We start from the raw sequence: 24461 nt of genomic DNA, 5'->3' as shown, positions 1-24461 counted from the left end.
TTTCGGAGCTTCTTTTGGAACAACACTTGGTTTTTGTCTTAGAACCACAGCAATTTCCACATCCATCGACCCAACTTCCTGAATGTAAGACTTGATCATAATCTGAAGATGGGCAAACACCGGTTCGTACTTCTCCTTTTCTCGCAGCAAAATGTTGAAAATCACCATCCAGTCATGGGGGTTCAAGCATGGCAGATCTGCGAGAGTGAATTCGTAGGCTTGACGTGCAGATCCTCGCGCAGCTTTAAACTTCGCATTAAGGAAGCTTTCAGTCTCAATCGGCCCAGTAACCTTCACATCTACAATTTTGCTCGCACTCCAGGTCTCGAACTGGGGCTTCATATGTTTCAAGTAGAAGGCAAACAGAAGTTGATCAGCCAAAATGGCTTGGAATTCATCAGTGAGAGGACGAGGTCCTGAAGGAGTAAGAGCACGATATCCTTCTAGAATTTTGCTGGAGGGAGGAACATCACGAAACATCACCTCCGGAAGCAAACCGATGAAATCAAACTTGGACCTATCTGCCATGATAATCCTTGTTGTGTGGAATGTTGCAATGGAAGCCATATGTGCATCAGTCATCACTGTAATCTTGAGCTGTTTAATAGCCATGTTGACAACCACAATCCAAAACCTCGCACAGGATATCTCACTGTAACGAGTGACAGAGTGAGTACTCTGGATGAATTGAGCCCAAAGGATAGAATCGTAGTCGATGTTTTCACCGGTGTAGAGGCCATATATCAGCCCCATGAAGAGTTTGCTTGCACAGTCGCTGCCTGTGACCCTTTCAGAAAAGGATTTGAACAAGATAGTGAAAAGAGCATTCCAAGTGGGTGGAAGATTAGGTTTCTTGAACTTGGATACAGATATGAGTGGCTCCTTGTATCCCATTTGATAGAACATTTCCAAGATGGCTGCATTGGAGATGGTTTTTGGATTGATCAGATTTTCAGATTGTGGAAGCCCTAGCAGATTGCAGAAACGGGTCTTGGAAATCGATGTGGTGTGATTATGGATGTCGAAATAAACCCTTTGCTCGTCCTTGACATAGTTGGCAGTGGTATAAGCTTTGGAGAGAATCGAGAGAGGGACATTCTCGACTTGAGTCATTGCAATGGTAAGAGGAGAGTACTTCAGACACTCGATCAAGGGTAAAAGAAAAGCATCATACTTTACCGGATTCAAGTCGATGATGAGGTTCTGATGTTGCTTCACTGAAAGAAGAGTGGAATAAGCGGTTTGATCTTGCACAGACTGGTTTTCAGATGAAGCCGCCATTGATGAAGCTTGGAAGAAGATGAACAGTAGAGAGCCTTTGAATCGCCAAAAATCGTTGAGAGAATTTTAAAAGTGGTAAGGAAATAATGAACCATCAAAATCCTTTTATACGATTTGATTTGGTGAGAGAAATCCAGAGAGAGAACTTTGAGAACTGAACCGTCGCTTGAAAAAGCGCGATTTGACAGCTATGACAAGTCAGAGGCATGCGTCACGCGGCGTAAGAATAGCTGGCGGTTCAACTTTTCAAGTGCCCATATGAATTCTGATCCTTTTAGAATTGTCGCGTCAGCCTATCTTCTTTCGCACTAAGGAAATTACGTTGAGTGCATACGACTGCGAACCTGAAATTTAAATAGAACCACGAACAAGACTTTTGAAAATCACAAGGATCTCCGTGCAAGAGTGTCAAAGAAAAAGAAATAAAACAAGGTTTATCTGTGCGATGTTGTGATGTCATATAGATGACATAAAACTGTTGATCCCAGGCAAAGATCTCTTCCTTCATAGTCAAGAGAGACTAAGAAGTGTTTGTTCGGTTTCCTGTTGAATACGATCAGCTGTTTGATGAGAAACACTGAAATCCATCTTTTATATAAGGCTGGTAAAGGTGGTTTATCCATTTACTAAACTACGAACTTGACATAAGTGCGAAAGTTTGAAAAGGTACTCATGTGACCAGTGTAGTGAGTTGAACGAGTAGGTTGGGAAGTTTTGTCATTGACTTGGAATATTATTGAAATCTAAAAAAAATAAACTGGATCTTATGGGTAGAAAAGTCTTGGTGATAGACAATTTCATAAAGATCACGCAAAAAAATAAAAAGAGATTTCATGGTACTTCCCACGAAAGTGGTTTCGTTAATTCTTGGGTGAAAACTAGAACTTGTGATTGTTCATCGTCAATTCATTGTGGGTATTGAATTTTGGGTTTCACTCAGTTCGTGGTAGAATGAAACTAAGATCATTAACACAAAAGTTTGCATAACCATAAACCTCAGTGGTAATTGCTGAGAGTCTCAAGGGTTATATTGATGAATGCGAAAGTGATGGAGAAAAGAGTAGATGGTTACAAGAAAGCGAAAGTACCTTTGCAATGCGAATGTGACCATGCAAATAACTCTTAACTCAATGCGAGAAGAGTAAGGTAGCTCATGACTAATGTGAATTCGCAGCCTGATTGGGAAGAATTGATTGGTGATATCAATTCATTAAGGCTTCACAGTCGAGTCGTTGAGGCTTAGGTCAACATACAGCAGCATGCTTCTAGGGACACTTAGCTAATACATAAGTAAAAAGAGTTATACCTGCCCCATCACACAAGTAGATAGACAATGCGAACGTCTTCGTTTATGATCTTGGTGTGCAAAGAAAATGAACAAAAGATAAAAATATTTTTGTGATTTTGATGTTTTGAAAAGCAGTAAAATAAAGCAAATAATTTTTTATTTTTTTTTTGAATTTTTCTGAATATAAAGAAAAAACATACTGATAATGAACAGTGGACTGCGAAAGGTAGCGAACGTTCGCACCGATTCGCAGTGATAAGACGAGTAATGAACAGTTGACTGCGAAAGGCTGCGAACGTTCGCACCGATTCACAGTACTAAACAATTTTGAAAACAGAGATAAGATAAGCAAATCAAACAAAGAGATAAGCAAATATACACAAAATATACAAAAGGATATTTGAAATACCAAACCACGAATGAACAGTGCCCTGCGAACTACTACGAACGTTCGCAGTGATTCGCATTGATAAAACAGACTGTTAATGAACAGTGGACTGCGAAAGCCTGCGAACGTTCGCACTGATTCGCAGTGACGGTTTTATGAATGTGATAGTGGATTTGGTACAGAATAAGCTTCCATCATTCCCAGCCCTTGAAGGATTCTATTAAATGTTGCTTCAGGTAGGGCCTTGGTGAATATAACAGCCAATTGATCAGCGGATCTTACAAAATGAATCTCAACGTTGCCATCTTCCACATGATCCTTGATAAAGTGACACCTCAGTGCTATGTGTTTCGTTTTTTAGTGTTGCATTGGGTTGTGACATATGCGAATAGCACTTTCGGAGTCACAATAGAGTGGAATTCTTTTCATATTTAAGCCATAGTCGCGAAGTTGGCTTTGAATCCAAATGACTTGAGATGTGCACAAAGCTGCAGCAATGTATTCAGCCTCAGTTGTTGACAACGAAACGCATGTTTGTTTCTTTGATTGCCAACTCACCAGCTTGCCATCGAGAAATTGACACCCGCCAGTTGTGCTTTTTCGATCTAAACTGCAACCCCCTAAATCAGCATCTGAAAATGCTTGTATGAAGAATCCTGATTTCGCAGGGTACCATAAACCAAGAGATGAGGTTCGCTTCAGATATCGAAAAATATTCTTTACAGCCATCATGTGAGGTTCGCGTGGATTAGCTTGAAACCTTGCATAATAACAAACAGAAAACATTATGTCTGGTCGACTAGCTGTTAAATACATCAAAGACCCTATCATTTGGCGATAGAGAGTCATGTCAGCAACCGGTTTTTCCAGAGAAGGTGTTAACTTCGTGCCAAACGCCATGGGAACCTTCACTTTTGACTCTCCCATCATTCCAAACTTAGCGAGCAGAGTTTTCGTGTAAGCCTCCTGATTAATGAAAATTCCTTCCGGTCCCTGTTTAATGTTTAATCCAAGAAAAAAGTTAATTGGACCCATTGAGCTCATCTCAAATTTAGTTTCCATCAACTTTCGGAACTCAGCTGTTAGGTTGGGATTTGTAGATCCGAAGATGATGTCATCAACATAAATTTGTACGATCATCAAGTGGTCACCCTCTTTCTTGCAAAAGAAGGTTGGGCAACCGAACCTTGCTTGAATTTGGACATTTTAAGAAAACGAGTAAGAGTTTCATACCAGGCTTTTGGAGCTTGCTTTAAACCGTAAACCGCTTTGTCAAGAATGTAACAGTGATTGGGATATTTTTCATTTATGAACCCAAGCGGTTGCTCCACATAAACGGTCTCTACCAATTCTCCATTTAAGAATACACACTTCACATCCATTTGAAAAACTTCAAAGTTTTTGTGTGCTGCATATGCCAAGAAGATGCGAACAGATTCCAATCTAGCAACGGGTACGAACGTCTCTTCGTAGTCAATCCCTTCTTCCTGGAAATAACCTTTGACTACCAGTCTAGCTTTGTTTCGGATCACGTTCCCTTCTTTGTCCATCTTGTTTCTGAAAACCCACTTCAATCCAACCACAGATGCATCCTTTGGTGTAGGAATCAGTCTCCATACTTTGTTTCGCTCAAATTCATTGAGTTCGTCTTGCATTGCCTGTACCCAATCAGAGTGATCGACTGCAGTTTTAACAGTCTTTGGTTCAACTTTGGAGACAAACGAATTAAACATGCAAAATTCCACTTGAGAGAATAAAGCAGGTTGTTTCGCTTTCAGTTGAGAACGTGTGAGAACTCTTTCTGATGATTCACCAATGATTTGGGTTTTTGGATGATCTTTTGTCCATTTGATGAGGGGAAGGTAATTTGGATCATAGGAGGGATCCAGTTCAGCATTTACTTCTTCGAATTCTGACTGTGTATCATCATCTTCATCATTTGTATTGACATTCTCCCCCTCGAATGATGAAACAGTTTCGGCTTCAGGCTCAGAATTCTCCCCCTCGATTGTACGTTCATTGGGTATGGTGGTTGATGAATTTTCCCCCTGGAAAGTAGAATGGGAAGATTCACTTGGCTTTTGAGATGTAGCAGATTCTTGAGATCCACTTGAACTTGAAGGTTCGCTTTCCATGACTTTAGCAGCTTCGTCAATAACCTTCTTCAGATTGTCTACTTCGTTGTAAGCTGTTTTCGCTTCAGAGAGAATAGCAGCCTCTGGTTCATCAAAGAGCTTCACATATTCTTCAAATAAGTTGGAGATAGGAATCGAGACTTGACCATTTTGAGGAAAGATTTCATCCATTGGTTCTTTGCTGGGTGTGAGTTTCTTCACGTAGTTATCATCAAACGACACGTAATACGTTTCTTCGATTTTCTTGGAGCGTTTATTCAGAATCCTGTATGCTTTTGATGTAAGCGAATATCCAAGAAAGATTCATTCGGCTGCCTTCACATCAAACTTGTTTCGATTCTCTTTAGAATTGAAGATGAAGCATCTTGAACCAAACACATGGAAAAACTTGACATTAGGCTTGCGGTTGTTTAGAATTTCATAAGGAGTTATTGTGAATCGCTTGTTAAGTAAAGACCGGTTCTGGGTGTAGCAAGTAGTGGCAATAGCATCAGCCCAGAAATACAGGGGCAACGAAGCGAAACTGAGCATGGTTCGGGCTGCTTCACACAACGAGCGGTTTCGCCTTTTAACGACCCCATTTTGTTGTGAAGTATAAGGAGCGGAGAAATTGTGTGATACTCCCTTTTCAGCAAGAAATTCGTCAAACGCTTGGTTTTTTAATTCAAGCCCATTGTCACTACGAACGTTGCGAACCAGCTTTCGCAGTTGAACTTCAATCTGTTTGATAAAATCCTTGAGCTTTGGAGTTGCATCTGATTTCTGTCTAAGAAATAACACCCAAGTGAAACGAGAAAAATCATCAACAATTACTAGTATATACTTACTACCACCAACGCTTTCAATAGCAGAAGGACCGCAAAGGTCGATGTGTAGAAGTTCCAAAGGTTCTATAACTTTCGTGTTCACAATCGTTGGATGACTTTTTCTACTTTGCTTTCCCATCTCACAGGCGGCACACAAGTGTTCCTTGTCAAACTTGAGAAGTGGAAGTCCTCGCACATGATCACCAAGAACTAGCTTGTTGATGTCTTTGAAGTTGAGGTGCGAGAGCCTTCGGTGTCATAGCCAACTTTCGTCAGAATGTGCTTTCGTTAGTATACATATAGATGGCTTCCCTCATATTGTACTAAGGTTCAATGGATACATTTCGCCTTTTCTTTGAGATTTCAGCAGAACATTCTTGGTCTTCTTTTCTATTATTTCTGACCCTTCATCATCGAACGAAACCTTCAGTCCTGTTCCCACCACTAGTTGTGAGACACTGATTAGATTGTGTTGCAAGCCTTCTACATATGCACCTTTCTGATTGAGAAATCTCCATTTGTGATCATTCCATAGCCTTTTATTGTGCCAAAAGAATTGTTACCATACTTGACACATCCACCATCCTTCAGAGCACGAAACTCCTGTAGCTCTTCCCTTCTCCCTGTCATGTGAAGTGAGCAGCCACTGTCAATATACCATTCATCATCGAACTGCTCGTCACGAATAACCTGCAAGAATTAAGCAAATTTAGGAACCCAAAGTTTCGTGGGTCCTTGTGAGCCTTTTACAGAACAGGGAATAGTAAGAGAAGAATCAACAAAAAAAGTTCGTTTTATTAAGGTGGTTTCATCTTTTCTTTTGATTGTGAAAACTTTGATTTTGTTAGTTTTTGTTTCGCTAACTTCAGAATTTTGAATTGCGTTCTTATTGTTCATAACCTTTTGGTTCTGTTTCCTAGAGTTAGTAAACGTTTGCTTTGTCTTCTTTTCATCTTCCGAGACTAGCTTCCCTTTTCCCTTTATATCCACTTTTGGATTTTGCTTTGAGTGAGAGGGATACGTTTTAGAAGCGAAACCTAGATTTTGATTCTTTCCGTCTGAAGATGGAGAACCGAAACCACTCATGTGGTTTCGTTTGCTTCCATTTTGGGAGCCGAAACTACTCTTTCGGTTCGCTTGACTGCAAGAATGGCATTGAGTGCAAGGTGTAGAGTTACGCTTTGATTTTGCGTCTTCTGCAGAGAGTGAAGATTTGTCTGAGTGAACATAATTAGGGTTTTGGGATTTCCAAAACTGCTTCCTTTCAGAGATATTCTTCTTATATCTCCTATTACGTTGATGTTTCTGCTCTGACCACTGCTTTGGCGTTTTACGGATATTAGCTTTGGGTTTCGGTCTTTCATTACGAGTTTCGCTCTTTAGCGAGGAGGTTTCGCTTGTAGCCTTGACTGGCTCTCTTAGAACCTTTTTGGTACCACTTGTGCTTGGCACATTAAAATGCGTAGGCTTGTTAAGTGGTTCTGCCACATATCTTCCTTTGACTCTCCATGATGTTCTCTCAGATAGACCAACTGTTTCATCAGCATTATCGATTGGAGCTGACCAGAAATGCTCCTCACAGCCGTCAGCATTATCATTATTTACTATTGCTGTCAGCTCGGCTGTTTGTTGCTGTGTAACTCCTGTAACTGCGTAAACCTGATTTGGTGTGGTTTGAACCTTTTGATATACCACAGCCTTTTCTTTCAGAATTCTGGACTTAGTTTGGGACAAGCGAGCGAACTCAACCGAATTTTCAGAAATGAGATTTTTGACAGGTTCGGGTTCGCTTTTGACAAATTCAGAACAATCCACCTCATCCTCTACTGATATTTCACTCATATCATCATCCTCATTAAATTTAGAAGTATTTTCAACATCAATTTTGTTTTCTGAACTTAACTTGGCATTCAACGAGTCAAACTTCTGCATGGTTTCGGTTTTAATTTTTAATTTGTCATTTTCGTCCAAAAGGTTCTTAAGCATGTCCTTATGGTCCTTGGACTTGATGAAGGACTCTATTTTGTCAAGACCAATTCTGTAAGCTGGAGAAATTTTATCAGAAGATACAACGGCTTCACAGTTATATACATCAGCATCAATTTCGTCCTCCTTAAATTCAAGGAAGGGCAGAATCATACTATGAATTTTCTTTCCTATATCACAATTCAGATGCAGTTGGGTAATATTGATGGGTTTTGAGCATTCTAACACTTCCTAAGTGTACATGCAACCCTAATAACCTTGAATCTATGTTTTCTCTATATACATGCAAATTTCTTTTTCAAGGTTATTTCCTAACTAGCATGGCATGGGGATTACATAGAACATAAAACTAGTAGAAATACATACCTTGTTGTTGCTTGGATTCCTTCAAGACTTTGTGAGCCTAGCACCCCAAATGTTCTGCCTCAAATGCTTCACACAACACCACAAGACTTGGAATAACTTGAGAGAATGTCACTTAGCCTCAAAATCGGTTATGCCCTCTCTAGTAACACTAGGTCACGGTTTTGCTAGCCATAGGGTTCCTTTTATAGTGTTGTCACAATTAGGGTTTACACATGAATGCCCTTAATAGTCATGACTCTTGATTTCTCATGACCCATGGGTTTGTAACTCCCATGGACTATCCATGGAGCTCCATATGGTTATAACCAAACCCATAAACCATGGATCATTAATCCACCATAAAAGAATTGATGATTGTCATAATCAACCCTATATATTTAATTAGTCTCACTTTGATCACTAAATTAATACTAGATTAATACTTGATCAATACTAATTAAATAATACTATTATTAATATATTAGAACTTATAATATATTAATAACCATAAGTGCCTTATTCTCTCATTTAGTCTATCCAAGTATTGCAATGCCATGCAACCCAAATAGACCATGCCGGGTCGGGTCAAGTACATACCAAATAAAGTTATGGACTTAGACACTATATCCAACAGTCTCCCACTTGGATAAGTCTAATAACTATATTTGCAAATATGACTTCAAAATCCGACTAGCAATCGTAGCTCTTTCAAAGTCTCTCGGAACTGAGATGATGATGATACGCCATTTAAGATAAGTGATCATATAATCCTCTGTTCTCATGATATCAGCCGGACAAACACATGGAACATGGTCTTACTTATTGTCCAGCATTTGTTTCTCGATCTCTGATTTGTTTCGACATAGAACTAAATTGAACACATCAATTAGGTTCTGACCGGGCCCGGTACATAGGTCAAAACCAAATCATCGAGGGGCCCAGATATCGCTTCTATTTCTAGAAGGAACAGATAAACTTCGACTGATATGCTTGTACTAACTACTTGTTGAATTACTCACAAAGGCACGTTTTATGACATTGAGTTACCAATGCGTTTTCGTGCAATCAATGAATAACCAACTCATAGTCAACAACTCATATCTCTAGGTTTGAAGATTTATATGATATTACCGTCTCACGATCACTCGAGATAAATTCCATGAAGTGATGCAAGTGAGCGTGGGTTGGATCCAATACTCAGCCCTTATGAGTACTCATGAATGTTGTAGCAACCATTGCATTGTCCAAAGCACTTTCAGACAAATCATACAAGCCAAATTCATGACAGTCTTAAATCAATACTTACTTCCAAAGTTTGACTGACTGTGGATGGTTTGAATAATAACATAATTATTCTGGAAGTAAAAACATGCAAAATTGAAACATAGTAAACAATCAACACAAGATAGTAACACCTTACTCATAAATAAATAACAACTTTTATTTATCATCGAATGTCAATTACATTTTACAAGTTTCAGGAATCTAATTATTGAAACTAATATCATCCTTCAGCCCAATGCGCCTCGCATGCTGTAAATGCTTAACCCTGCTCAGTCCCTTCGTGAGGGGATCTGTCGGGTTCTCATCTGATGATACCCTCTTAGCCACGAGGAGTCCTTCTTCTATTCGATGTCTGATGAAATGGTATTTTCTGTCAATGTGTCTAGATCTCCCGTGATCTCTCGGTTCCTTAGCCAAAGCAACCGCACTTTCGCTGTCACAGAAAATTTCCATTGGCTCTTTTATAGCTGGTACAACTCCAAGGTCTCCTATGAAGTTCTTTAGCCATATCGCCTCCTTAGCTGCTTCACTTGCTGCTATGTACTCTGATTCACAAGTAGAATCAGCTACTGTCTCCTGCTTGGAACTTTTCCAAGTAATTGCCCCTCCATTTAGGATAAAGACCCAGCCTGACTGAGAGCGGAAATTATCCCTATCAGTCTGGAAGCTAGCATCGCTATATCCTTCCACTCTCAAGTCATCACTGCCTCCGAGGGTAAGGACCCAATCTTTAGTCCTCCGCAGATACTTGAGAATGTTCTTTACCGCTGTCTAGTGTGCCTTGCCAGGGTTCCCTTGATATCTACTGACCATGCTCAAAGCAAAGGCCACATCAGGGCGAGTACAAGTCATAGCATACATGATCGAGCCCACAGTGGAAGCATATGGTATATGACTCATCTCAGCTATCTCAGCCTCTGTACTCGGACTCTGAGTCTTCCTTAGCTTGGCATTACTCTGGATTGGTAATTCTCCTTTCTTGGAATCTTGCATACTGAACCTCTTTAGTACCTTATCCAAGTAAGTACTTTGACTAAGTCCAATTAGTTTCTTACTCCTATCTCTCAATATCCTTATCCCTAGGATATAGGCAGCTTCTCCAAGGTCCTTCATAGCGAAACACTTCCCAAGCCAGGACTTAACCTCCTGCAAGGTTGGGACGTCGTTTCCTATGAGAAGTATGTCATCCACATACAACACCAAGAAGCTAACTATGCTCCCACTAGCCCTGACATACACACAAGACTCATCCTCACTCCTAGAAAAGCCAAACTCCTTGACTTTCTCATCAAAGCAAAGATTCCATCTGCGAGATGCTTGTTTCAATCCATAAATGGATTTATCAAGCTTACACACTCTATTAGGGTATCTTGTATCGACAAAACCCTCTGGTTGAGCCATGTAAACATCCTCAGCCAACTTTCCATTAAGGAAAGCGGTTTTGACATCCATTTGCCATATTTCATAATCATGAAATGCAGTTATGGCTAACAATACTCTAATAGACTTAATCTTAGCTACTGGTGAGAAGGTCTCATCATAGTCAACTCCCGGAGTTTGAGTAAAGCCCTTCGCAACCAGTCGCGCTTTATAAGTGTGTACCTTCCCATCCATGTCGGTCTTCTTCTTGAAGATCCATTTGCACCCAACTGTCTTACGACCTGGTACATTGTCAACCAAGTTCCAAACTTGATTGTCATACATGGATTGAACCTCGCTGTCCATAGCCTCCTTCCATTTAGCAGACTCAGGGCCTGCCATGGCTTCCCTGTAATTATTAGGTTCATCCAAATCTATTAGTGTACTATCACTAATAAATGTATCACCTTCAGTGATGATGTGATAACCATAATAAAAATCAGGTGTGTTCCTCACCCTAGTGGAACGTCTTGGAGGTACAGACTCATCTATCGGATCAACAGGAGTTTCCTCCTCAGGTTGGTCGATAGCATTTGAGGTTCCTTCACCACTTGACTCTTGAAGCTCTTCAAGGTCAATTTGCCTCCCACTGTCCCCTTGGCTTATGAATTCTCTCTCACGAAAGACTCATCTTCTTGCTACAAAAACCACATTATCACTGGGTCTGTAGAAGAGGTAACCAAAGGATCTCTGTGGGTAGCCGATGAAAATACACCTCTCACTTCGAGGTTCAAGCTTATCATGAGTCTCACGCCTCACGAAAGCTTCACAACTCCAAATCTTGATGTGGTCCAAATTGGGAACTTTCCTAGTCCACATCTCGTGAGGTGTTTTGGCAACCTTTTTAGTAGGGACTAGATTAAGGATATGGGCGGCAGTCTCTAAGGCATACCCCCAGAAAGAGATTGGTAACGAAGCTCGACTCATCATGGAACAAACCATATCCATCAAGGTTCGATTGCGCCTCTCAGCTACACCATTCAACTGTGGTGTTCTGGGAGGTGTCAATTGTGAGACAATCCCACATTCCTTAAGATAGTCAAGGAACTCAATGCTAAGATACTCTCCTCCCCGATCGGATCGGAGCATCTTGATGTTCCTGCCCAATTGATTCTCCACTTCCTGCTTAAACTCTTTGAACTTTTCAAAGGTTTCTGACTTATGATGCTTGATTAAGTAAATACATCCATATCTACTGTAATCATCAGTAAAAGTCACATAATAGCGATTAGCATCCCTTGTAGCAACTCTGAAGGGCCCACACACATCCGTGTGTACAAGGTCCAACAAACCTTCACCCATATCACAAGCACCTGTGAAGGGTGACTTTGTCATTTTTCCAAGTAAACAAGACTCGCAACTATCATCTGACTTGAGGTCAAATGATTCCAAGACTCCAGCCTTTTGGAGTTGGCCTATGCGCTTCTTGTTAACATGTCCAAGACGACAATGCCACAAGGATGCTTTATCCAAGCTATCTGAAGAATCAATATACAACACATTATTTCCTAGATTGTCTACAACATTCACTACTTCATATACACCATCACAAGGTAATGCTTTAAAGTAAAATACATCATTGTAATAAACATTAATAGCACCATTTTTATTATCAAATGAAAATGAAAAACCTTGTTTGTACAAGCCATGAAAAGAAATAATATTTCTCGCCATTTCGGGCGAGTAACAACACTTATTCAAATCTAACATTAACCCATTATTAAGCAATAAAGAATAAACTCCTATCTTGGTAACAGGTGATGCTTTCCTGTTGCCCATGACTAAGTTTATCTTCCCGTGCTCCACTTGCTCACTTCTTCTTAGTGCCTGCAAATCAGTACAGATGTGAATACCACAACCTGTATCAAGCACCCAAGAATTAGCATTAGATGAGTTATTAGACAATATTGTGTAAATACCTGCATGGGTGGGTTTAACCTTCCCATCCTTTACATCTTGCAGATATTTAGGGCAGCTTCGCTTGAAGTGTCCCTTATCCTGGCGATAGAAGCATTGTGCTTCCTTTGGGTTTGAAGAAGGAGTAATGGGACCTTTCTTTGTCCCACTTGAAGAGGAACCATCAAGAGTCTTACCTTTGGTACCCTTCGAAGGGTTTTTCCTCTTCTTACCCTTTCCCTGCCCAATAGCCAGAACAGGGGCTGTTGAAGGAGTAGAAGTAGCAACCGCTTTACCCTTAAGGCCATTTTCAGCTGTCCTTAAGAGTCCTTGAATTTTGCTAAGTGTGACTTCCTCTTTGTTCATATGATAAGTCATACGAAACTGATCATAACTTGGAGGTAAGGAATGGAGAATGATGTCAATCGCCATTTCCTCAGGAAAGTCAACATTTAGCTTCAGCAACCGGTCAACGAACCTTTGCATCTTCTGCAAGTGACCGGTGATGGGTTCACCATCCTTCATCCTTGCGGTTATCATGGAGGAGATGATTTCATACCTCTCCTGACGCGCGCTCTGATGGTACCTTTCCATCAGATCCAGGTGCATCTCATAGGGGTAGAAATCTTCATAGGATTTTTGAAGTTCAGGAGTCATGGTGGCCATCATGATGCATGCTACTTTAGTAGCATCCTTTTCATGTGCAACAAACTCCGCAAACTCTTCAGGAGTAGCAGTGGCTTCACTCACAACCTTAAGCTCCCTATCGAGGACATATTCTTTGTCCTCATAGCGGGTAATCATTCTGATGTTTCTGATCCACTCATTGAAATTGGATCCATCAAAGATGACCTTACCACACAAGTTCATAAGGGAAAAGGAGCCTGTTGGGTTTGAGCCAGAACCATTGTTGGAAGACATCTGAAGGGAAAGAAAGACAAGTTTCATTAGATTAGGAATCCTTAATAATTCACCCAAATGAAATATTAAGGCTAGGATCCAACAAACTATTTATAGTTGGAAGAGGGATGTCGTAATCCATACTATAAAATATTTGAAGGTAGGTAAATGACGATTTACCAATTTCCACCATAAGAACGAAATATTTTATTATTAGGTTTTATTGGTTTTGAAACTCCTAGATCTTTTGAGATACATTGAACTTTTCAATGGCATGTTTGAATCTCGATTGTGCCCTCTCAAGTTTGTGACTGGGATGCCGAGGATCACAAACAAGGTGTGAATAACCATACAAATTGACTTGGTACCCTCAACAATATTACCTAATCGATGTGCCGGTTAACCACACACGCTCCACCGATCTATAATAAAGTCAAGTTACCCTTTGCCACTCTTACTAGTCCATGTTAGTGTGCCGGTTAACCACACACGCTCCACTAACGACTTGGTCAGGTACAAAGTGTAATTTTATGGGCTAGCACCAATTTCACATTTTCCTAAAGTAACTAAGATTGGGAATTTATAATGTATAGTTACTTTATAATTCATTATACTTTTAACGAGTATTTAAAGTCGTATCCTACCCGTTCGGCTAACGACCCTCCACCGATCAAGGAAGCGGTGGGTGAGAGTAGACACCCATTAAGTCACCATTTTATAGGCAACAACCTTATACCCCCCTTATAGACCGGCTTCGTGAATGAGGCCTACTAACGGTAAGAATGACATATTCTTATACATATCTATATAATAAAATTATAATAATAGTATAAGTGTTGATTTTTAAACTTTTTAAAAATCTAAGGTTTAATTTGGAATTAAAGTATTAAAGTGTAAGACTTTTCAAATTCCAAAACTTGAGGGCAAGATTTGAAACTATTCCAAGTCTCTTCAATTTGTAACTTATGAGTTTTTAATGGTTCATAAAAATGAAGACTTTTCATTTTATGAAACCTCTTTAGTTCTTTAATCATAATTAAAAGAAGTGACTTTTGGTTATCCATAACTTGAGGACAAGTTATGGACACCATCATAGCCATTAAGATCATGAATTAAACATACATGGAGGTTACATATAATTCCTATGATCTTCTAAAAACTCATATGAACACAAATTCATGTCAAGCAATTTCAAGAAATCATATAACTATATACAATACTTGAAAATTGATAAAAGTCATGTAAAATGGGTTAACATAATCATTATCATTTTGAAAAACAGATTTTACAAGTCCAAAACAGATTGGGATAATGATCTTAATCCATTTCCAACAACAAAACTCGAAAAAACTGCCCAACACGCTCCTACTCGCCGAGTGCATTATTCTACTCGTCGAGTAGGATGAATTTGTTCATGGACTCGGCGAGTCCTCCCCATGGGCTCGGCGAGTCCAGTCGTCAGAATGCAGAATTTTCGATTTTTAAGCAGTTTTGCAACAAGTATACAGAAAACAATCCTAGGCTCTGATACCACTGATGGGTTTTGAGCATTCTAACACTTCCTAAGTGTACATGCAACCCTAATAACCTTGAATCTATGTTTTCTCTATATACATGCAAATTTCTTTTTCAAGGTTATTTCCTAACTAGCATGGCATGGGGATTACATAGAACATAAAACTAGTAGAAATACATACCTTGTTGTTGCTTGGATTCCTTCAAGACTTTGTGAACCTAGCACCCCAAATGGTGTGCCTCAAATGCTTCACACAACACCGCAAGACTTGGAATAACTTGAGAGAATGTCACTTAGCCTCAAAATCGGTTATGCCCTCTCTAGTAACACTAGGTCACAATTTTGCTAGCCATAGGGTTCCTTTTATAGTGTTGTCACAATTAGGGTTTACACATGAATGCCCTTAATAGTCATGACTCTTGATTTCTCATGACCCATGGGTTTGTAACTCCCATGGACTATCCATGGAGCTCCATATGGTTATAACCAAACCCATAAACCATGGATCATTAATCCACCATAAAAGAATTGATGATTGTCATAATCAACCCTATATATTTAATTAGTCTCACTTTGATCACTAAATTAATACTAGATTAATACTTGATCAATACTAATTAAATAATATTATTATTAATATATTAGAACTTATAATATATTAATAATCATAAGTGCCTTATTCTCTCATTTAGTCTATCCAAGTATTGCAATGCCATGCAACCCAAATGGACCATGCCGGGTCGGGTCAAGTACATACCAAATAAAGTTATGGACTTAGACACTATATCCAACAAATATTTGAATATAAACGCTTAGCAATTAAACAAAAAACATTTCTCTGTTTTAAAAGCTTTAAATTATCCCTTTGCAAATAAATTGTCTCGTCCTTAATCCTAACTAACTCGTTCTCCTTTTGCTCTATCCAGATCCGTCTCTCCTCACTATTCGAAGACACCCTGCTCATTTGATCAGTTAGGTTAGAGTTCGTGAGGCGATTTTGTGTTAAACTACCACTTAAACTAGAAAATTTAGATTTTAATTCATTCAGTTCTTTTTCATAGTTTGTAACAGGGATTTTTAATGATTCGAGAATTGATTGTACCTTTTTGATCAACTGGTCACATTCGTTGATCTGCTCGCCAACTGGTTTCGCAGCGAAGCACCTGTCTTCTCACTCCCTTGCTTCATCACAACCCCCATCAGTAGTGTAGCCTCGCATCTCTGATACTCTGGCAGTCACCATTAGGCACTTCCCTGCACCTTCAGCTTCAGCTTCTTTCGCCACGAAAGCCCTGCCATGTGTGGGCTTACGTACTTCTTCGTACTCAGAGTCTGTAGACCAGACTTCCACACCACCAAACTCATCATCCACGAGATTTTCCTGCACAATTAAAGCATTCAGAGTGTTGTTAGCAGCAGCTTTCTTCTTCTTTATTTCTTCTAGCTTTCGCAGGTAGCAGGCTTCATCATCTTCATTCTCGTTCTTTTCTGACATCTTTCTCAAAACACAATCTTTCGCAAAGTGATTTTTGCCTTTGCAGAAATGACAATCAAATCTAGAGTCACCAACAAGCTTACTATCCTTCTTTGGTTCTTCATGCTGAGGAGAGTTCTTCGGTTCTTCCTTTGCTTTATCCGAACTGTAGCTTCCTTGCCAGTTTCGGTTCTTAGAGTTAGGAAACTTTCTACGCACGAACTTCTTTGGATTAGAGACCATCAAAGCATACTCTTCACTGGTTAGATCAAATTCTGACAGATCTAAATCTTCTTCTTCTTCAGCCACGTTCTTTCCTTTTGATACGAGAGCTAAAGATCCCATGCTTGAAACAACATTCGTTTCTTTGGTCACAGCACTTTCGTGTGATTTAAGAATCCCTACTAGCTTCGCCAAGGAATAAGCTTTGAATTGTTCATGATCTTTTACTGTAGACACAACCGCCATCCATTCGGTTCGTAGGCCATTCATGAAAGTGACCTTTTGCTCAATTACCTTCCTTTCTATGCCATGCTTTATCATTTTGCTAAGAAGATGATTGAAATGATCAAAGGCTTGAATGAGCTTCTCTTCTGGTTTTTGCTTGAAGTCTCCAAACTCTGAAAGCAGTAAAGTTTGGATAGAATGCTCAAGATCCTCATCGGTGGAATATAACTCCTTCAATCTATCCCATATCTCTTTTGCCGTCGTGCATGAACTGACCAACCGGAATGTGTCAGATTGTAGGGCGAATCTGATCATTCTTAGAGCTTTAATGTTGCTTACAAGCTTTTCCCTTTCGTCTTGAGGAACATCCTTTACATCAATCATGAGTTGGTTGTACTCTTTTTGCGTCTTGATTGTTCTGTTTGTGCCAGAGTGAACAAACGGGCCTAAGGTAATCGCTTCCCAGATTAGGTATACATTATCTTCTGAACCAATCACATAATCTTCAGAGTGATGCGTCCAAACTTCATAATCTTGAGTATATAAGATAGGAATCCTGGTGGTTGATCCGATACTGTTGGAGATGTTGATTTGGTTCGTTTGTGAATCGTCAAGAGACATGATATTTTGTTTTGAAACCTGTTTAAGATCAGACTAGTAAACAAAGTTAGGGTATGATCGAAGTCTAAGAACTGCTTCAATGAAGAATGACGGTTCCAGCAGAAAACGATAATAGCAGAAAACCCTAAAACCTTTTTCAACAGAAGAGATGCGTATGGATTACACAGTCTCCTGCTTTGATACCAATTGATGAGTTAAGAACTCTTTAGATCAATTAGATATTTAACAAGTAAATTAACAAGAACAATAAATACTGGAACACTCAATGAATCAATCCGTATGTCGAATGATTAAAATATAGTCACACCTCTCTAGAGCTCGATTAAGAACTTCATCTGTAGAGGTGCGCAGTACAATAAATATGATAATTATGAAAAGCGTTCATGACAAGGATGCATGCATGCACCTTATATACTAAACCCTAGAAAGACAAACATGGTTGGACAGGCCCAAACCGTGAGTACAAAACAGACCAAATAACATAGGCCCAATAACGCAACACAATAGCTTCAACAATATAGAACCTTCAAAAGTAATTTTCTTTTGAAAATTGGTACCATGCTTTATTATATGCATGTAATAACCATGATATCATATGTTTTTAAAACTAGAATTATAAAACATATAAAAGACCCTTTTACAAACCTCAAATCTATGCAATCCATTTTGAAGAACACTCGCACATCTCTTGTATGCACTAGTGGGATAAAGGATACCTAACCGCTTAGTGTTATCTTTTGATGGTTGGGGTGTCTTTGTGATTTCTATAACCAAGTTATAGGCCGATTACACATGTTTTTCAAATTGGACAATTTGATCGGAAATCTTTTGTGATAAATGATACCTAAGCAAAAGAATTTTGAGGCATAGATGGGATCAAACATATCTAATTAAATTTGTTATTAAAGATCCAATAAATCTAGGAATTATATAGTAAAATATAATTGATAATAGATATCTACCGGGTTGAATTCAAATGGATGGGATAAAGGATACCTAACCATTTATTTGTTTTGCAACTTGAATCCTAGACTTTGATAATTAATGATTTTGGAAACTAAAAGGGTATTAATTATTAAAGAGTTTAGATACTGAAAATACTAAATGAATTTTGTTAAAATTTTGTAGTTAAATAATCCATTCTCATTACCATGAAATTGTCATTTTCTTTAATGAATTAATGAAACAATAACATTCAATAGATACAACTTAAACGAATGGGTTCATGTCTTAAGAGACAATCTCGTGAGAGATATGAAATTGTATACTCTTCAAGGTCCTAGTCATAAACTATTTGCTTTGAGCAATAAGCCTAAAAATTATACCTAGTAAAGGCATCACTGTGATGCTAAAGATGTTTCTAACATCAAACTAGGAATAGTACAAGGCCCAAAAGAGTCACCTTGTGTGATCTAGGAGGCCCATGTTTTACGGACTAAACACCTTTAAGCCTAATAAATCCAATAAGGCCCACATAGATGGATCTTGTTTCTTTTGTGAAGAAACTGGACACTGGAAGAGGATCTGCTCCTCTTATCTAGAAACAAAGTCTGGAAGAGACTAGTACTTCAGGTATCTACTAGATAGAACTCATACTTTTCATATAACAATTAGGTAATTGATACTTAAATGTTAATATAATATTTGTAAATGGCTTGCAGATATTTACAAAAGAGTAACCAGCTAAGCACAATCAAGTTGAAACTACGCTCTCGGAGTTTAGTTTATTAATTATGCTAGGAACATAATGTACTTGTAATATAAAACAATGTTTGTTTTGGAATAATGTATGTTTTAATTTAGCTTGTCTAAATATATGTCTCAGTTTAATTTATTAATGATTGACTATTTACTTAAATCGTCTTTCATAACGATCAACTTCATATTCGGAAATGATTAAAATTGTATTTATGAGACTAGATCTCTTAATAAGAATTATAAAGTAAATATCAATGCTATATAAATAACAAGTTCTATGTGCAAAATACTTTTGACTTAAACTTGTTTCAAATCAAATTCATCTTTGACAGTGTTATCTTTATTATGTAAATGGCATTCACATATTCCAACTTCAAGAAAGGGATATTTGAAGGCAAATAATGTAGTTTATTTGACATATGTAAATCTTATTTATATATAAAGGATTCCTAAGGATATTTTCACTAAGTAGTAGAGAAAATAAATTATTAAGGAACTATGCATGGTTATGTATGACTTCCATTCTAATAAATGTCTAAGGTTTAGCATAAGATACCAAATCAACTTTATTAATAACTATAGTAGTTTCAATTATATTTTACATTGTAAATCACAATTGTGAAATCTTGGTTTAAGTTTTCAAGTATAAAGTTGAGATACAAACCGGTAAAGACTGTCTAAAGCCTTAATGATAATAAAAGATGAATTAAATCTTACTTGGTATGATTTACTTTCTAATTGGTAGAAATGTCCTCCTTTTATTTCCTTGGGATAACACCTAGAACACTATCAATTGTACCTTGAGTACAACACCACATAATAAGTAGATAATAACATTTTCTTTATAAGATTTTGTATGGAAAGGCTCCATCCTTATCTTACTTAAATGTTTTACGGATTTGAAGCCTATATTGGACTAAAGCTTCTAAACCTAAAATCTACTACATACATATTTGTATATGATAATCTAAATGTGGTTTAGATTATTATATGCAAACCCACCAAGAATGAGTTCTCTTATTCTAGTGAAGCTAAGTTAATAGAAAGCAAGCTTCTAATGACAAAGTAAGTGGGAGGTACAAGGAACATGAACCAACTCAATAACCATAACCTAATGTAGTTACAGTTGGCACTAGTTTTAAAAAGGATTTTTAAACTTGAATAATAGCTATTCATAAACACAAATTGTTCGCATTAGTGGTAGAAATCATCTATGACTTGAGAAATGTGGAATCTCTCATTGATGAGCTTTTCTTGATGATTTCTGGCAAATCCATCAAATACCAAGATGCTATGTCAGATCTCGAATCTGATAAATGACTTAGAGCCATGAAAATGGGATGTAATCCATGTAAAATAAGCAAGTATGGTCTTGATTGAACTTTCTCTCTATAGCAAGGCTAGAAGGAGTAAGTGATTCTCTTAGAAAGAATACATTACATGGATAACAATACACATTTAAAGCAAGACTAGTTATAAAAAGGATTTTCTCATACTCATATCATTGACTATGGTCCTTATCAAGCTCATGACATTGACTATGATCAAACCTTTTTCACAAGTAGTTATGATTAGATCAACAAGGATATTATTTACTATAAATTCATATTCTTAATATGAGATATAGCAAATAGATTTCAGGAAAGACCGATTTTCTTAATAGACATCTCCTAGAAGATATCTATATAGATTCGCCTGGAGGTTTTCTTAATCCATGTTATCCTAACAAAATGTGTAGAGCATAAGATCCACGTGTGGATATAAAGCAAACATCTCAATGTTGTAATCATCATTTTAATATGAAACCATAAGGTATTCTTTTATATCTGAATAGAACATGTGTGTTTAATAGAAACTAGTGGGAGCATAGTGAAATTCCTAATCTTGTATGAATGAGACATACTTAATCATAAGAAATTACATTCTGATCATGTCAGGCTTTTTCACCTTGATTTAAATTGTATTTCTAAAATGAAAGACTTAGGAAGGACAACATACATTCTTGGAATGTAAAATCTATAGATATAGATAAAATGAATGTTAAAAGTTTTATATCCTTATGAATATATTGAAAATATCTTGAAAAAGATAAAGATAGAAGATTACTTTGGAGGAACCTTAACATTGTCACATGACACTAATTTTAAGCCAGCCTCAAAAGGACCTAACTCATAGGTTTGAACTAGCTGAAATGATTTATATTCGATTTTCTTGGAAAATGAATCCAACATTTATGCCATATTATTCATAAGACTTGATATATGATCATGCTATGAGCATATCATAATATACCAACTGAATACATGGTTAAGTCGCTGGATGACTATAGGAACATTCTAAGAGTGATTTAGAAGGACTAAGAGAATGAGTATTAGACATATAGTTTAAAATAAAATCTTAATGTAAAGATCTACATAAGATTCTTATTTCTAAACAAATATAGATAATTATGAATTATAATTGGATTATGACTTCATTGTGGGATGAAGAGTAAGTTTAGTTGGAATGAGGTCCAAGCAAAACAAAGTGACACAATACACTACAAAATCAGAATACACTACTTTATAAGTTGAAATATAATATGATTGGATGAATGACTTCTTTAAAAAAACTATGTTGATCTCTGCCATTCTGTGACAACCGTCAATTTCCGGTCAAGTCAAAGTCAAATAAAGTCAACAAGTCAAACCGGTCGACTCAATTAACCCTTGTGTATTAGGGTTTACATCGTGTTTACTATTGTACAACACACTATCTTTATGCAAAGTATCACTTTGAGTCTTCACGTGTTTAGAAAATCTAAACCCTATCAGTGTAACTGATGGAACAACCCGATAAAACATTATTTCATACCCTTCGGAGGCGTATAACACTCACAACGAGGCTTTGTGAGGTTTATCAACCTTGCATTTCGAAGTCAAACACTCAAAAAGGTCACAAACATAGTCTCTCTCAATCTCTCTTTATCAATCTCTCTCTCTCCCAAATCTCTCCCAAATCTCTCTCATAACCTCCCTCAACTTTTTATAATGATTTGGGGGCATCCCGACCCTTAACTTGGTCAAAAATCACTCAAAACGGGAAGTTTATTTGAAAAACAGCTCTTAAGGACCGAGACCTCTCATAAGAACCGAAACCCTAATAAGGAACCGAAGCCTCTTATGGGACCGAAGTCACCTTCGGGTTCGGCTCTTTGCACTTTCGGGTTCGGCTCCTTATACCTTCGGTTCGGATCGGACCCTTCGGACCGAAGCTCCATCTGCTCGCTTCGCCTTCGCCTCCCATGTGACACATTCGCCTGTAAGCCTCTCGGACCGAACCAACCTCTCGGCTCTCATCAGACAAGCAAACCTACCTTCGGTTCTAATGGCTAGGACCGAACCTCCGACCCTGAACTTCGGATATTTGCAACTTTTACCCAGTTTTCAATACTTTTAGCGTTTTGAGCCCGTTTTTCGTGATTTTAACGTGGGATTTTCACCCAAATCCATATTTTAACATTTTTAACCCTCTAGGATCATAAAATATCTATATCTTAGAGATTTTCTAAAAATCAAATATCTACTATTCTTAAAGATAAGATCTTGACTCATTAAAGCATTCTTGACTTTTCTCACTAACTTGTGACACCCCAGGTCACTATTCATGCTTTAAGTCACCCATCACATCACCCCTAGTCTATTCCTTGTCCTCTCTCACCCTTCTCCAGCAAGCCAACTTGATTAAGGGCTGGGAATTCCTTATCTCACCTCTAAGAGGTCCATTCTTTCACAATAAGCTAAACACCTTTCTCTCTCCATTTTCTCTCCAAGAAATTCGAGATTCTCCAGGGGTTTTGAGTTCTTCATCCACTTTTGGTAAGTAAATTTCGTCCTCCGCTTGATTATCTTACACCCCTTCACTCAAATGATGGGTTCCTTATACAAATATCATCATACTTGTAGTTAGATCTTCGAATCTTCAAGCATCTTCTAAGTGTTCTTGAGTTGAACACTTCTTTTCTTCAGCATCCATCTACTGAAATCACTCAAGGTGAGTTCATACCCTTATCTTTTCATGTTTTTCTTAAGTTTTAAGGGGGAGAATACAAGTTAAAACACCAAGAACACAACTAAACTCATCCATCAGCTTTCATCAGAAAAGTTTAACTCCATTCACGGACTGTTTTGGGCAACTTACACATTTTAGTTTTCAAAACTGTTTTAGGTGCAAATATTTCAGGTTCATACCCTTAAAATGACTACTTGCACATCTCCATACGATTTGTCTACAATTTATGGTGATTTTTACAAAACTGCCTATCATTGTAGCTACGAATTCGGACCAATCTGTGAATATGAACGTTTTCACACCCGTTAGAGACTTCTAAAAATCATAATAAAAATTATGAATAAACTAGACACATTTTCTAAACTCCCGGAGTTTACGGATTCAGTTTTTGACTTCGTATGATTTTTCTATGATTTTTCTAAAACAGTGCAGATAAGTTAAAGGCTACTTACATAGTTTACAATATTAACAACACTTTGTAGTATGTTGAGCAAAGTGCATAACAATAAGTTTCTAAATGTTGAATGTATTTCTTGTTAGTTTATCATCATAAACAGAAATTAGTCATTCTTGATAAGGTTTTCATTCATTTCGAACACATATAATAAACTACAATAAGTATAGTTTATGGATTTTACGATAAAAGCACACTACATGAAAAAGGTTTTACACTCAAAACAAATGGGTTTTTCATATACTACATGATCAACTATAATAGTAATAGTTTATGGATTTCATATCACTAATTTATTTCATAAAAGGTGATTTCACTTCCACCACGGAAGAGATTCTATACTCAAACACTATGTAAACTAGTTAACGTAAGTTGTGAGACAATTCTTCCATCGTACTCTTAGAGTACGGGTTCAAATTCCTGTAAGTTATAACCAGAGTCTCTTGTAGGGAGAGCGTGATAGTTATGTATAG

The sequence above is a fragment of the Lactuca virosa genome, chromosome 4 (genome assembly GCF_052849685.1).
Source record: "Lactuca virosa cultivar CGN04683 chromosome 4, Lactuca_virosa_CGN04683_v6, whole genome shotgun sequence".
NCBI lineage: Eukaryota > Viridiplantae > Streptophyta > Magnoliopsida > Asterales > Asteraceae > Lactuca > Lactuca virosa.
The sequence above is the reverse complement of the archived record's forward strand: the minus strand, read 5'-3'. Positions refer to the sequence as shown.